The following is a 15,207-nucleotide window of genomic DNA, read 5'->3' on the forward strand; positions in this document are numbered from 1 at the left end:
AATTTAAATTAAAAAAAAAAGGAATAAGAAAAAAAACTGTATCACTCAGCAAACTTTGAGGCATAAATTACGTAAAGTTTTCTTGCCTAAAAATTAAAATAGTAAATACTATTATGTAATTACACCAATTAAAGAAAGTGGTTTGGAAACTTTTTCCTTTTAAACTCTTTATGATCCTAGAACGTTGAAAATTAATGTCCCATAAATCAATCCTGTTTCACTTTTTGGCAATTTAATTGACACCACTTGTAACACCAAATTAGCTCTTTGACAAATTTTCTTTCCTCTTTTTTATTCCAAGCAAAGAAAATGCTAATTTAGTTGGGGAAGCTCTAAAAAGTATGGCAATGCTAAACATTTCCAAATTCCAAACAATTTATAACTAACGGATATACACAAAGGTCATAGAGTAACCACTATAACATATGGGTCATTTATCCAAAAACCTTGATCACCTGTATAAGGAAAATGACATTTTAATGACTTGAAAAAAAAAAAACTCTTTTTTTCTTACAAGTTACCATCAGTTGATAAAATACTGCAATATTGAAACTAATCTAAAGGGCGATAAATTTGCAGTCTAAGCGCTACCTCCTTCAGAGAAAAGATGAGAGTGGGACAATCAATAGTGGAAGACCTGTCCATGTCAATTGACTTTGTTTTGCTTCCTAGAAATTGCATCGCCAATCAAAACTAATCTAAAAGCAATGTGGAAGATTTGGACACTTTGGTCTAATCATACATTATTTACTTTGCTTTCTTTATTGTATTAAAAGAGGTAAAAAATTTTCAATTCCATCCAAAATTAAAAAGAACAAAAAAGGGTCATAATCTTTGTAAACCATATTCTACCTAAATTCATTTGGCCTCCAATGGAAACTGGGGAACCAAAAATATAGAAAAGAAATATTTTCATTTTCTTGAAAAAATTAATTGATGCAGTATTGACTGGTTCAGAAAATTGAGATGAGATGACCAAGAAGAAGGGGAGACCTGAATGTTGGAATTAGTTTCTTTGCACCATCAATTGAGCTACCCAACAAGCAAACAGGGGCAAGAGATCCACCAATTGCAGAACCCCATTGACCGGTTGACAAAATTAACATGAGATGACCAAGAAGGGGAGACCTGAATGCTGGAAATAGGTTCTATGCACCATCAATTAAGCTACCTAAAAAGCAAATAGGGACATGGGATCCACCACCATCAGAACCCCAAACTTCACGTCAGTGCATTGGACTTGAAGACAAATCACTTTCCCAAATCTGATTTCTGATACTTTTACTGCTATCTGAAACTTAATTTGTTACCATTAGAACTGTCTGTATGCTGATTCTACTTATTGAATTATAGATGTCTCATACACGCATGTACAAAAGAAAACTAGTTTGTTTATGCTAGCTACTTTTCCTTTAATATATTCTCTTTAATCCACCCAAAAACTTCTCCGATGGGCTCCATTTAACTTTCACACATGTACAGACAGATAGAAGAAACAGCAATTGCAACCCTAGTATCGATCACCATAGTTTGAGATGTTCACTGAGAACAAAGTTTTCCATACAGATTAGTCCAACAACAAATAAGCATCAAGAAGACACGGAGATAATAAAGCACGTGTCACTGACATTTGCCTCCAAACAAACATAAAAGAAGAAAGAAAGAAAGAAAATTTCATTTTGGGTGCATACAAAGACCCACTGATCTGGGGTTATACTACAAAAGGTAAAAGAAAATATATATCGCAGATAAATTATTATATGTTAATCAAATGCTCAATCAGAGGTATACATACGAACTTATGCAATACGTGATACATACGGTTACCTGCTCCTCCTCCATTGCTCCACACAACTCTGCCCCTCGTAACATTAGCTTTAGTTCATCTTCAGTAGCATAAGGTTTGCTAAATTTAACTAGACAAGGGACAAGGCATTCAGAAAACATATAAAACAATAAAGGCATGTGTTGAAAATTTGACAAACCATTGGAAATAAACTACACTGAAAATGCATGAGTTAGAAATTGCAGATAGATTATATGTAGGTAATTACTTTCTTCACCTTTCTCCTTTTAGACCTAGAATTTTGAGCATTCCCATTGATAGATATGTAACAACTCTTCCCGCTGGATAAGTATTATAGAAAGCCATGCAACTGGCCTGACCTAGAAATATTGCAACCAAAATTAGTCAGCTAATTTTGAATTAGTACTGATAACTTTGGCAAAGTCCAAAGAGAGCCACAAAGCATGTAGAATGAAAGACAAGAAAAAAGGCTATGCTGTTTTAACACGCATTATCATGCCCTGAGACTAAGACGCAATATGGCCATATTACCTTGAATTAAAACCCCAAAGTAATATGAAACCTTCTTTCTTAATCATTTTAAAATTCTTTAATAAATTAATCTATTCAAGTAACATCCATATCTTTAATTCAACTAAGGATAAAATTTTTTACATATTTAAATGTAAACTAATAAAAAATTCAAAACCAATTCGTAAGATCTCAATGGCCAACATTGTCCGCGATGACTAATTAATCTTTCCCATTTTGATATTCTAGCTTCTCACAAGATTAAGGAAACTTATCACTTACTCATTTATAAAGAGAGAAAAAAGAGAATGAGCAAGCCACAACTCAGCAAGTATAGGTTCACATATTTTATTGGATCAAGATCATTGTCATGCATACTATATGAATCATTCAAAAACAACCATTAAATCATAATGTCAAAACATTTCAAAAATAATCATTACGTCAAACATTTTGTAGATCATAAATCAATAAAAAAACACATTAATTCATAAATCATTGTAAAATATACTATCATTCAAATATCATAATCAAACCAAATCATAGATCAATCTTAAAAATCATCACAAATCATCATAAATAATTAGTTTATCATTAACTACGGTCACTGCTATAACTCGTGACATTGGCCATATCGATAATTTCATCCTTATGATCACTATTAACTATTATAACCTGCTAGCCAAGGCCTTATGCTAACTACTATAACTCATTAGTCAGGGCTATATGATAATGGATATGCTAACTACTATAACCCGTTAGCCATGACCTAGAACTAGTTCTAGTGTCAATCATACTACGTACTTCCTAGGGATATAATTTTGTAGATATCATAAAATTGTTATTTAAGCATAAATACTTTTGTCATTTCATTCATAAGCATGATTCATCATTTACATAGCAAAATACACAATAATTATATGCTTGATCCTATTTTTATATATAGACAATAAAGAAATAAAACACTTACTCATTTAAAAACATATATATATACATAGATTCGAAAACAAGCAAAATGTGTGAGATTTTACTTACTTACTTTCGATTCCATCACTTAATTTTTCTCCCCAAAATAATTAACAACCTATTCAAGATCATTTTAACATATCAAAAATTAATTAACCCTTTTTGAGACCATTTATACCAAAAACAACTAAGTTATACAAGAGTTAAATCAACTAATTAATACTGGCAGTCTGAGCTCCTTTCACTGAAATGACTATATCTCAAGATATATAATTTGGAATTAAGATATTTTTAGTATGTTAGAAATTAGACTCGATAAGCTTTCTACCCATATATGGCTCACATGTAATTCCTTGTAGATTAATTGTGATAATTTTTGCAATCCACATCATATGCTGCTGCCAGACAGCATGTATACCTTCTAGTAAAAATTAAATATTTATTCATAGAAGACTTGGAATTCAGTTCTGCTTGTTTCGTTAGAAAATAGACTCAATACACTTTTCAAATATATATGGCTTATTCTGTAACTCCTTCTATAAAATTTAAGACAATTTTCATAATTCATCACTGATGCTGCTGCCATGCAACCTCATATCTTTAAGTAAAAATTAGATAACTCTTCATAGAAAAACTCGGAATCAACTTCCGTTTATTTCATTCGAAAGTAGATTCAATGAGCTTTCCAACAGTATATAATACTTATAGTAATAACTTACCCATTAATACAGAATATCATTTAAGTTCATTGTTGCAGATAATAACATCTCATCCAAAAACAGAATTTCTCCTTCAACCTTTAAAAACCCAAATCTCAACTTTCAACCCTTAAAATCCACTCAATAATCAACCTTAAATCTTAATAACTTGGAAGTAAACAAAGCCTAAGAATTTACCCAAATAGATCATGAAGATTAATGAAAGATTTCACAATTTTTTTTTTATTTTTCTCCTATAACTTCAACTCCAAATAATAGCAACCAACATTATATTTTTCTTAAATATAAAGAGGGCATATAGTCACATTTAGGAGATTAATTCGATTGTATCTCTGATTTCAAATCTCCAACTTGATTTTTCAAGCTCCCTAACCCTAAGGAAGATGAAGAAAAAGAGCTCCCATTTTCTTCTCTGTTGTAGGATAAACAAAGAAGACTAGGTATTCTCTCATATAATACCTCAGCCACTTTTTATTTTACTAATTAATCTCTTAATAAACCAATGGGTGCTAGTAATAATCTAGCCCAATTATCATTTGGGCTGGGGTATTACACACATTCGGCTGGTAATGAAATTTAAAGACCCAAATGATGGGGAAAGAAAAGAAAAAACTTACCACAAAACTGGCAATTTCTGTGGAGTTGCGAACAGCTATACTCTTTGGAGTGATCACAGTTAGAAGCAATATGGCAACCTAGCACCATTCAAGAAACGTTAACTGGTTTTGCATATTTATTGCATGAAGTATATACATCAGTTCACTTGCCTATATTCATGTGCTGGCCAACCACAAGTTAACTGATTAATAATTTTACTGACTTAACATAAATTCACAATATGAGAAAGACACAAAGATGGGCAGACATGCTACACACACCCAAAAACAAATCAAACAACAGGATATTGATACATACAGTCATTACTCCAGTTGCCGCACTAACACCAGCTTCCCCAAATATTGCTGTTGCGGCGTCTGTGACTAAAGCAGTTGCTCCAACATTGACCACACAGAGTACAGAAATAAAATCTATAATAAATCTTAAGCTGAAAAAAATGTAAAAGGAACATAGCAAGGCGATCGCAAGAAAAGAGGAGCATGTGGTGCCAATAAGAATGGTTGTAAGAGACCGACTTACATCACTATGAAGCATTTTGAAAGCACCATCTTCGGACTCTTTTTGGGCCAGCTCACGTATCTGACATGGATTAACACCAAATGAACAATGGATGACAGATTTCTTTAAGGCTTGATAACATGAGTACATGACAAACTAGAGAAAACCAGTATACAATGAAGAAAACTTGCATCAAATCTACTTCAACCCTCCCTAACTTGAAAAATAAAGGGCAATCTATGCTTCAGAAAACTTGTCTTATTCCTTTACCAAAATGCTATAGTAAAGAACATATGAAGACTTGGGGTTTAACAGTTGAGATGATAAATACTTTATGTTGTTGTTCGCTATGGCTTATATAAGTTGCTTGCCTTTCTCGACTCTCCTAACTTAAGCCAAATATATATCAAGTCACCCAAGAAATTTGCACAATAATCACAAAAAAGAAAATATTCAATCGACTGCATTATAAATTGACCAAAGAATCTACATTCTTTCCAACTTGCAACAATCTGTATCATTGCATTTTGATTTCCAAAACTAAACAACCACTAATATGCATTCAATGAGTATAAAAGCTATCCAATCCTGAGTCAAAGAAATCAATACCTTCCAAGGGCATAATGTAGTTATAGCAGTCTCTGCCATTGAGAAGAAAGCAGACAAAACTAAAAGCGCTGTCAAAGCCAAACCTTGCTCCTTGAACACTTTAGGAAGCATAGATACCTTAGGCCAAGCATTCCTTAACATCAACATGGACCGCCCAATCACTCCATAACCAGCATTAACCCCTCCTTCTACAGTAGTCACTGTTACAATCAAAGACCAACACACCACAAACCATTGCCTCCAAAATTCCTCTTTTCACCGAAGCCAAATTCTGATCATTACCGACATCTTCATTTTCTTCACTTAACAATCCCAAACTGGTTTGACTTCCAAAAGCACCCGTTTTCAGCAATTCAAAGGCTTTGAAAACTTGGGGATTAGGAAAGCTTGAAATAACAGGAGTTGGGTAGTAATTAGTTTTGGATAAAAATTTTGATGGGTACCTCAAATTTCGATTAAAAAGCATGAAAGATGATGACCTTGTTAAAGAAATGGAAGTGGGTTGGCGGAGAATTGAGGGTTCAAGTGCCATTTCCATCAATAAGTAAATAATATAAAAAAAAAAGCAAAAAAGATTGAAACTTGTTTAAACAAAATTGGAAGTGGAAAAAAGGAAAAAGAAGGGGAGTTTCAGGTTTTATTGGGATAAAGAGAATTCCAAAGGTGGTCTCTTCATTACTCCAAGAGGGGGTTTTTGCGAGAAGGCTTGTGTTTGGTGAAGGAAAGATTTTGCCTGCACTTGGGAAGTGACCGAAGCGGAAATTACAAAACCTGCCACCATAGAATTTGAAATTACAATTTTCTCCCAAAACAACTAACCGGAATCTTCCAATCTATATTTAGAAACAGTATTTGGTATTTCAAAAATAAAAAAAAAAAAATTGCTGAAAGATTGAGCTTCTTATTTCCACAATTATGTGATGAACTTTCAAGTAAGAAAACTGTGATGCTTGCTTCTGTTGTTTTACTTCTCTTCTGAAAAGTTATACTATTTCATTCTCTTGCTTGCTTGTAGATATTATTTTTCGAAATCAGTGGTCTTGTCCAAGTACTCTGTTGTGAAATCTCTGTTTCATAGACAAGTCACTCTTTGCTGAAGCAACTTTTGAATCTTCAAATTCAGCTTCACCATTTGTTTGTTTGAGTAAACAACTCAATGTTGGTAGTTTGTTCATTTCTTCCATGTACATTACTGGTAATCAAAATGTGGAGAAGGCATACTCTATTCTTTAAAACACGACCCATCATTTGTTGTAAATTAGAATTAAAGCTATTGCCCTGGAATTTGTGTTTTTTGTCCGTTGTTGGAATCAGATTAGCAAGATATACTACTAAATAGGAGAATTTTCTTCTACCGTCTTATTGCTTGAGGGTTATAAAAATGTCCAATCTAATTCATGTCATTGCTTCATTCAGTTAAAATCAACACAAAATTTGGTAAAATGAATAGGAAAATTTCAACTTCATCCACGTAAAAAATTTGGTAAAGAGTAAATTATAACCTTATGAATTGATAAATCAAGATAAAGAATTTTACTGCTACAATTGTACATAACTACAAATAAACAATACAACATACCATCTTTTGATTAAAGATGTAAAAGATTAGGTGAAAAATAAATTCTAACCTTATTAATTGATGAATCAAGATTACTGGTAAAAATTTGAATTTGTTTGCTGCAAAAAAAAAAAAAAAACCACCATCGTTTGAAGTGTAAAATAAGAAGAGATGGGAGGCATGCCTGAAAGAACTATATGAATATGGGTTAATAGCATCTGCACTCTCTAAACTTTAATCTAAATTATACTTTGAATAGTAAATTTTAAAAAATTTTAGCTGAATCCGTAATTATTTAAAGTTGTCATATTTTGATTTTTTCGTATATGAAACCATCTAAATTGACAATAAAAGTTAGCTGGCACTGCATAATAATATTAGCTAGCATCTCACATGATAAATAATAAATCAAAATAAAATTCTCTTAAAATTTGAGGATAAAAAACGAAATTATCTCAAAATTTTATATATTTTATACACATGTTATAAAAATATTATATTTATATTTATATTTATATATATATTTGCATTTTTTTGTTTAATAAAACATATTAGATAGATTTTTGTAGTAAATCGAAAATAGATAATCAAAATTTTAAATTAAGTTAAAATTTTCAAATTCTTTTTCTAAAAAATTAATACATTTTAAAAACAAAAACAATTTATTAACAACATTACTATACTCATAAGTCATAGTCTATCCAAATATTTTTATTTTTTAAAATATTAAATACATTTTATTTTTCCTTTTTAAATATATTTATAAGATATGATTTATAAAAAATAAAAATTTTTTAAATTATATTTTTTGTCTTATATAAATATAAAGTTTTTATATTTTTGAATAGATTAAAAAATTTATTTTTGAAAATGATCTAAAAATTTTTACATAATATTTGAATATGATATAGAGTTTTTATTTAATTTCTTAAACCAATATAAAATTTTTTGCTTAATTTAAAAATGATATGTAATTTTAACAATACTATTTTGAAAATTTCAATTTCATGTTTATTTTTTCAAAATTAATTTCTATTGAAAATATTATTTTATTGATAAATCATATCATAATAAAAGTTAAAAAATATTTTAAATTATAATATTTTATAAATATATTTTTAATAGAAAATAATTTTTTATTTTTAAAATGATATTGAATTTTTATAATTTTAAATTTAATAAAACGTATATGAAATTTATAAAATTTTTTAAATAGTTTCATCTTTTATCCCTAAACTTTGAGGGAATTTTATTTTAATCTCTCATTTGTTACGTGAGATGTTAGTTGACATGGTGTTAGTTGGTATTTGTCGTCAATTTAGATAATTCCATATATGAAAAGACTAAAATAGAATAATTTTAAACAATTAATTAAGAATTTAATTAGAACTTTTTTAAATTTAAGAACCAAAATAAAATATGAATCTTATTAACTCTATGAATATACATGCAAAGAATCAGATCAGTTTCTTTCTATATTTCTCATATCTTAGAATTTTTTTAAGCCATTTACCAATAAATTCTGTTGGTGAATTTTCAGTTATGGCTTCCATTTCCAATGGCCTTAATATTTTTTTTAGATATAGTTTTCCAGGTGGGGAAACCTCATTGTTGGTTTCATGAATAATAAGGTTCAATGCAATTTTTGTTTCTTTTATCATGAGATACAGGGTAATGTTGACAGAACATGGAACTCTGCCCTTTCCCCTTTCTAGTCTCTTGCAAAGTAAAACAGCAAATTCTTTTGTATTTTTTTATTACAATTTGGGCTTCATTTTTTTTTTTTTTCTGTAGACCAGTAGCAGAGATTATATATAGAGTAAGAAAATTGAAACTAAAGTTATGGAAGAAGACATAAATATCTGCAACCATACAAGATGCGAACACTACACACATTATTAAATACAATAACAAAAACAAAGACTTGCCTGAACAAGGCAAAACATTTGATAGATAGCAAAACAAGAAATTACGAAACTGCTAACACAATTGCTTGAACATCAATTGCATTGACTTGGTCATTCTTCCTCCACCACTGCGATTGCCAATCCTTGACCTCTTTGGCCTCTTTTGATGTTGGCCTTTGACCATAGTCACAACCCATTTTGGAAAAATAACACATCCCATCACCAATCCAAATATCACTCCACATCTATAACCTGTCAACACTACTTTCCAGCCAAAGCAATGTTTTGATTTTGAGCCATCTTCTTCCAATAAGTTTGAAGGTGGCGGTTGTGGTGGTGGTGGTGCATTGTTGTTGCATTCTCCAGAGAGTGGAAAACCACGTAATCTTTCATTCCCTACGTGGGAATTGTTTTCGAATGTGTTGAACTGTTCACCTCGAGGAATACACCCAAATAGTTCATTCTCCGAAAGGTTTAAGAAAGAATTAAAGGGATGTCAGATCCACCAATTGCTTCGAAATTTTTGCAACCAGCTTGTTTGAAGAGAGGTCTACCCATTTAAGACTAGTCAAATTCCCCATTGATGTGGATATAAAACCACTAAGGTTATTATGAGAAAGGTTAAGCCCTTTGAGCGAGTTAAGCTTTCCAATAACCTTTGGAATCTCTCCTTGAAACTTATTATTCAAGAGGTCAATGCTAGTTAGCAAGGTGAAAATTTTCACCAATTCAATCTCGAGTCCTTTTATAACAATTCCAATGGAATAGCTATAAAAGCTACTATCGTAACTAACGGCCATGTATGGCTTTGTACTTCCATTTCTTGTGGGATTTATCATAGCCCTAAAATTCTTTATATATCTCACAGGTAATGGTCCAGTAAAATAATTACTTTAGATGCCAAAATTTTGGATTTTATAGAAAGAAAGACGGGATCCAATGCTAGTTATGGAACCGTGCATTTTGTTTGACTTCAATACGAGAACTTGAAGCTGAGAAAGACTTCCCAAGCAACGAGGAAATGTATCATTGATCTTGTTGTTACCAACATCTAGTACTTCCAGACCTCTACAATTAACAATGGATTGTGTTAAAGGCTCTTCTAATTGATTGCCATGTAGGTCAAGATTACTTTATTGGCATCCCTTTTCAAATGTTGGAGGAATGGTTCCAGAAAACTTGTTCATCTGTAGATTCAACACCCAAACACTTTGGCTTAAATGGTCAAAAAATTGTGGAATAATTCCACTCAAGTTGTTGTAAGACAAGTCAAGAATTTCAAGAGAACTTGCATTGCATATTAGGGGAGAGATCTCTCTGCTCAATCTATTATTTGAAATGGAAAAGATCATTGTAGTCGAAGGTGGAACCGGAAGAACTCCACGAATTTTAATTGAAGCTTAGATCAAGAATATAAATTTCCTTCCATGGAAGTTGTTCAAAATCTGTCAAAGAGTTTGAGACAGATTTAAGTGACTCAAAGTGTCTTTCCCCATATCCCACATCCCACATCCACTTGGGAATCTTGCCATAAATTCTATTGTTGGAAAGGTCTAAATAGAACAAGCCTCTCAAAAGTTGGGGGAATTCGCTGACATTGCAAGAAGCCAAATGCAATTGTGGAAGATTAGAAAATGTAAACCATTAGAGTTCAAGGATAGACTATTATATTGAAGTCTAAGGTATTTGAGATTTCTGAGTTTTGAGAACATTCCAAACTCCACGTTACCACTTAGATTATTCGAGGATAAATCAAGAGTAGCAAGGTTCACAAGCTGAGTTATTGAAGATGGAACAGGACCTTGGAGGTTATTGTTTTGAAAATTTATCACTACCAGTGAGTTGTATTGGAATTCCTTGATATAACCACTAACCAGTGAGTTGTGTTGGAATTCCTTGTATTGGAAAATTTATCACTATCAGTAGAGCAAAGCTGAGTCGTTGGAGAATAAGATAGCGAAAGATTAGCTTTGAATAAACAGGAAGAACAAAACAAGGCAAAGGAATTGATAGGGTCTCCACATCTTTCTCAATAAGAGAATTTCAATATTATTGGTACGATGTGATTGTTATGAACGAAGGGTGTGTTTACTATATAGGCTGCTGAGTTCGACCAGTCCCAAACATGGCACAGTCGCGTATTTCTATAATTACAACAAAAATTCCGCCAAGAACTAGGACATTTTTTTCCATGTTTTGTTTGATTTCACACTTCAATAGGATCAATTTTCAGGGTCTTTTCTACGTGTTGAAGGGTCATTCCTTTATCCTCCACAGGGAAGCCAATTTGCGGTATGAATGCTACCTCCATTAGAGAAAATATGAGAGCTGGACAACTAAAAGTGGAAGACCTGTCCATGTCAATTGACTTGGTCTTGCTTCCCAGCAATGGCATTGCCAATTAAAGCTAATCTAAAAGCAAAGAGGAAAATTTGGACACATTTGATTCAGGCATACATTATTTACTTTACTTTGCCTTCTTTAATGTATCAAAAGAGGTAATAAAATTTCTAGTCAATCCCAAATTGAAAGAACAAAAAAGGGTCATAATCTTATTATACCTGATCAATAGTGCAACTATCAAAGGTTTTCTTGTAATAAATTTATCAATTGTTTATGAAGAATCTATTAAAGCTGGCATATGCACTTTGCACCAACAAAAAAGTCTTGCAGTATTAACTACGCCTAATTGACAAAAATAAGATGATCAATAAGGTTAATTAATAGTGGAACTAGCTCCTTTGCACAGTCAATCAAACTAAACAGGGACACTGCAAAGGAACATATTTTCCACAAGATTATGGAAAAATATTTTGCTTGCAATGAAATGGGTGTCATTTTCAATTAATTGCATTGAAACTAAGGGGAAGTTTCATTTTTCCGCCACAAATATAAATTAAAAAAAAAAGATTAAGGAAAAAACCTGTAACACTAAGGAAACTCTGAGGTAGAAATTATGTAAAGTGTTCTTGTCTAAAAATTAAAATAGTAATAAATACTATTATGTAATTACACCAATTAAGAAAGTGGTTTGGAAACTTTTTCTTTTTATACTCCTTATGATCCTAGAATGTTGAAAATTAATGTCCCATAAATCAAGCCTGCTTCTCTTTTAGGCAATTTAATTGACACCACTTGTATGTTGTAACACCAAAGTAGCTCTTTGTCAATTTTTTCCTCTTTTCTTTGTTCCCAGCAAAGAAAAAGCTAATTTAGTAGGGGAAACTCTGAAAGGTATAGGAATGCTAAACATTTCCAAATTCCAAACAATTTATAACAAGCAGATATACACAAAGGTCCTAAGGTAACCATTACAAAATATGGGTCATTCAGCTAAAAACCTTGACCACCTGTATAAGGAAATTGACATTTTAGTGATAGACAGAAGGATAAAGAAATGTCAGACTTTGGCGATGCAGTACCTGGAAAACATGGAACTGGCCTTGGCGTTTAACTAGCTACATATCCAAATTACAAATGAGTTTGCTTTCAATGATTTTTCTTTCAGATTTTTTGAATTGTTCATGGAAAAGAAAATCCTTGATTTCATTTATATTTGCAGCATTTCTTTGGTTTTAGACACCAACAAAGATTTATAGCAAGCAAAATTGCTATTGAAACCAATAACCTTAAAAGAAAACATATAAAAAAGGTAACACTTAATTTTGTTTGTTTTCACACTTCAACTTTGCAAGGCCTTTGAGGGTCACTCCCTTTATCCTCCATTGGGAGGCCAATTTGCAGTCTGAGTGCTACCTCCATTAGAGACAAGATGAGAGTGGGACAACCAGAAGTGGAAGACCTGTCCATGTCAATTGACTTGGTCTTGCTTCCTAGAAATGGCATCGCCAATCAAACCTAATCTAAAAGTAAACAGGAAAATTTGGACACATTTGATCCAATCATACATTATTTACTTTGCTTTCTTTAATGTATCAAAAGAGGTAATAGAATTTCTATTCAATCCAACATTAAAAAAGAACAGAAAAGGGTCATATTCTTAGTATACCATATTCTACCTAAATTCATTTGGCCTTCAATGGAAACTGGGGAACCAAAAATATGGAAAAGAAATATTTTCATTTTCTTGAAAAAATTAATTGATGCAATCTTCAAATTTTAAGAGCATAAACTGAAACATTACAGAATTCTCCATGAAAAAAAAAAGTAACATTTGCAGCATTGACTGGTTAAGAAAATTAAGATGGGATTACCAAGAAAAAGGGCAGACTTGATTGTTGGAATTAGCTTCTTTGCACCATCAAAATGAGCTACCTAAAAAGCAAATAGGGACAAGGGATCTACCACTTGCAGAACCCCATTGATTGGTTGAGAAAATTAAGATGAGATGACCTAGAAGAAGGGGAGACCTGAATACTGGAAATACGTTCCAGGCACCATTAATTGAGCTACCTAAAGAGCAAATAGAGACAAGGGATCCACCACCTGCAGAACCCCATTGACTGGTTGAGAAAATTAAGATGAGATGACCAAGAAGAGGAGCCCTGAATGTTAGAACTAGCTTCTTTGCACAGTCAATTGAGCCACCTAAAACGCAAATTGGGACATGGGATTCACCAATTACAGAAAACTACTCGTTAGTGCATTAGACTTGACAAATCACTTTCCCAAATCTAATTTTTGATATTTTTATTGATATCTGAAACTTAAATTGTTACCGTTAGAATTGTCTGCATGCTGATTCATGTTATTGAATTATAGATGTCTCACATTTAATACTGTGAAGAATTCTGATAAACTTATTGGAAATTGCTGCTTTAAATTTTTATATTCCCTTTTTTCTCTTTTAACACATGAAAAATTATCACAATTCAAAAGAAATGCAAATGAGAAACAAAGTATAGAAAATGACCTTGAACATGTCTTTGATTTGACTGATAGGTTTTTCCATTTAGAATTTGCAATTAGTTTTTCCACAAACTGCATAACCCCAACTTCACACTTTGCTTCTTGAAGTATGGTGTCTCACATTATTTCATCCAATAATGCAAATTCATGTCTTTGCACTGTGCATTGGGAAACTTCTTTTAAATATCAGACTACGACCTGAATGACCTTGTAATGACTCAAAATTTTAAAAAGCAAACATGGCATTGTTATGCACAAAATATAGAATTCACTTCTGTGAACCCAGAATATAGGAAAGGAAGATACCGATTGTTTGCACATGGACAACACACCAAAGTGGTATTATGATGAAATACCCCATATACTTTGAATTGTCTTTGAATTTAATTGTGTTTGAAGAATCTGTTAAAAGTTCAAACGTTTTTTCTATAGACCCTTGAAAACAAATTTGATTATTTGATTTTATCTTTGCAAAGAATTAATTAGTAAGATTTTTAGAAGGAAAATTTTGAGTGAAGGAAACAATTCACTATGAAGGGCACAAATAACACAAATGTTTTTGTAGAATTTTCTTAATTTATATAAATCAATGATTTAGTTATTGATCAAATTCGATTCGATTTACTACAAATGGAAACTATATTTTCGAGTCATCATTCTAAATTTTTTGCAAAAAGACAAAAAAGAGGATCATAATGTGAACTACATAATTGAAGATAATCATTTCTCATCTTATAAATCATTGCTAAATGATATCCTAAATTATTCACAGTTAAAACTTCTAAATTTCAATTTCAAGTTTTACTCATTAAATTTTTTCTTTCAAAAAGTTTTTGAGTTTTTGACCTATGTATCACAAAAATAAATAAGTTTTGTTTGGCTATTTCTTTGACATTATTTACTTTGGCTTTAGTACAAAATATATAAATTGTCAACAAAAGAATAAAAATATTTACGATAAATTAAAAATTAATTAAAATATTTAATCTTATTATTTAAATATTTCATTGATCTTCCAATAAAAAATAAATCATGTTCTGAATCAGATTTTTACTTTCATCAAATAATAAAGAATATTGAACTAACGTATTTTTTAAAAATGTAATAAGAAAAAATTCGTAAAAATATAAAAAAAATTATTGCATT

At 31.3% G+C, this 15,207-nt stretch overlaps 2 pseudogenes across 1 annotated transcript; both read right to left on the reverse strand.

The window, feature by feature from the left end:
- Positions 1 to 1,606: 1,606 nt before the first annotated feature.
- On the reverse strand, positions 1,607 to 6,517 carry LOC149511766 (putative DUF21 domain-containing protein At3g13070, chloroplastic; annotated as a pseudogene). The gene is made up of 5 exons (XR_016333698.1): positions 5,728 to 6,517; positions 4,918 to 5,199; positions 4,620 to 4,697; positions 2,064 to 2,166; positions 1,607 to 1,916 (listed from the first exon to the last, which is right to left on the reverse strand). The product of XR_016333698.1 is annotated as a putative DUF21 domain-containing protein At3g13070, chloroplastic (transcript).
- On the reverse strand, positions 6,365 to 10,031 carry LOC149511767 (uncharacterized; annotated as a pseudogene).
- Between the last annotated feature and the right edge of the window lie 5,176 nt (positions 10,032 to 15,207).

The sequence above is a fragment of the Durio zibethinus genome, chromosome 25, assembly GCF_047325235.1.
Source record: "Durio zibethinus cultivar Kanyao isolate XHJ-2024 chromosome 25, ASM4732523v1, whole genome shotgun sequence".
NCBI classification, from domain to species: Eukaryota; Viridiplantae; Streptophyta; class Magnoliopsida; order Malvales; family Malvaceae; genus Durio; species Durio zibethinus.